Source organism: Sorex araneus, chromosome 8 (assembly GCF_027595985.1).
Source record: "Sorex araneus isolate mSorAra2 chromosome 8, mSorAra2.pri, whole genome shotgun sequence".
NCBI lineage: Eukaryota > Metazoa > Chordata > Mammalia > Eulipotyphla > Soricidae > Sorex > Sorex araneus.
The window spans coordinates 29668451-29670521 of NC_073309.1; the positions used below are offsets into that span (position 1 = coordinate 29668451).

General features: G+C 43.9%; 1 pseudogene; it reads left to right on the forward strand.

Moving 5' to 3' along the window:
- The first annotated feature begins 341 nt into the window (after nucleotides 1-341).
- LOC101550640 (transcription initiation factor TFIID subunit 13-like) lies at nucleotides 342-716 on the forward strand (annotated as a pseudogene).
- The last annotated feature ends 1355 nt before the right edge of the window (nucleotides 717-2071 follow it).

Here is a 2071-nt window from a genome sequence, read left to right on the forward strand (position 1 = left end):
AAAACTCATTTGACTGAAAAAATGCATGGGGAAATGGGCAGGAGGTCTTGACCACTTGGCTGTTGCTGAGGCGAGGTACACCAGGGCCATAAATGTCAACACCATTGTAAACGTGACCCTACTATAATAATTTTTAAAGCACCCATTTAGATTTTTTCAATTCCCTATACACTAAGATCAAGGGGAACTTGATCTTGAAAAAATACTACCAACAATCCTACAGTTTCAGATCATATATAACAAAAATACTGAGCCAGAAAAATAATTCAATGGACTGAGGAAGGAGTCGAAGCACCAGATGTGGGGTGCAGATACTTGGTCTGGGCGGGCGGGCAGTTGCTATGGCCGAGGATGAGGAAGACTCTACTTTGGAGGAAGAAAATGAAGAAATTGAAAGAGGTGCTGAAGGTAGACAGGGTCAAAGAAAGGGACTGTTTTCCAAAGAATTACGATGTATGATGTATGGGTTTGGGGATGACCCGAATCCTTATACAGAATCAGGGGGTATTCTTGAAGACCTTGTCATAGAGTTCATCAGTGAAATGACACACACAGCGATGTCCACTGGAAGACAAGACTGAGTCCAAGTGGAAGATATTCTCCTCTTGGTACGAAAGGGCCCAAGGAGGCTTGCTAGGGTGGAAGACTGGCTGACTACGAATGAAGAAATAGGACAGGCTAGAAAAGCATTTGATGAAGCAAACTATGGATCATGACACCCTGTCCTGTCTGGTGCTTCATTTTCTCTGTAATAGCCACATCTAATCACTGTATTTTCCATAGGAAGTTCTAGGTATCAAGTCATGCAAACGAAATTTGAAGTGAAACATTTTCAACCTTGATTTTCATGTCTTCAATTTTACAACAATTGTCAAACCTTTCTTTCTGCAACTTGTATTTGAATGTCTTGGCAAGTTCTGGTGATGTGTAAGTTGAAATATCTTAGAAAGCATGACGCTCTTGGCTTTTCACTATTTAAATGATAACATAATATTTACTACATACTATTGTGTTATTATAGACAGCTGTAGCTCCTTACAACATAAACTCTAAATGAAACCATTGACTGTGATGGCTGATATCTGTGTTTCTTTCATTCTCTGAGCTTTTTTGCAGACAATAGTTAGTGATTGAGAGGGTCATTAAAGGTAGTGACTGATTTTTCTGCTTCTTCTAAGGAGAAACTACAAGAAAATAGCCTTGATGTGAGAATGCTTCCATCTTAAAATATACTTTACTCCTCCGAGGACAAGAATAATTCACCTTTGAAACCCTAAATGTTTCCTTTGAGTGCTTCCCAATCAGAAACCTTTATTTTCTGGTCCTCCCTGCCAGTTCTCAGGGTGCTCCATCTGGGATTCCTGGCTGATGCTTCCCAGTGAGGATGCAGTGCTATTTGGGCCCAGTGATGCTGAGAATTACTCAACCAAAACAATCCTAGCCTGGGGGGCGGGGTGGGGGGATGAGGGGGCAGGGGGGTGGGAGCTATACTGGGGTTTTTGGTGGTGGGATATGGGCACTGGTGAAGGGACGGGTGTTCGAACATTGTATAACTGAGACATAAGCCTGAGAACTTTGTAACTTTCCACATGGTGATTCAATAAAATAAAAAGATATTTTTTAAAAATTTAAAATAAAATAAAAAACAAAATACATAAAAAAATATCCTAGCCCAAACCAGGGCTCGCTGTCACAGCCTTCATGTGAGATTAATCCCCAGCTCCACCTCTCCTGACCTGGGGGACAGGCTGCCTCCGCTCTGCCTACAGGCCACTTCCACTCCGCTTGGGGTGCTGAGACAGAAGAGCAGGGGCAGCCACCTGGGGGATGCCCGAGAAGACCCCGACTCCAAGGGAAAGAGGGATCACAGAGACCCTCCAGCCGCCTTACCTGCTCCGAGTCCTTGAGCATCAGAGCTCCCAAGGCAGCGACATTGGGGAACTGAGCGGCACAGACTGGGGGAGGGTTTGAGAGGAAGGGGCCGTGGGGGCCTTGGGTGAAGAAGGGGCCGGTGCTGGGGAAGGGTGTGCAACCACAGATTTGATTTTATCTTTTATTTTAATAAATTAAA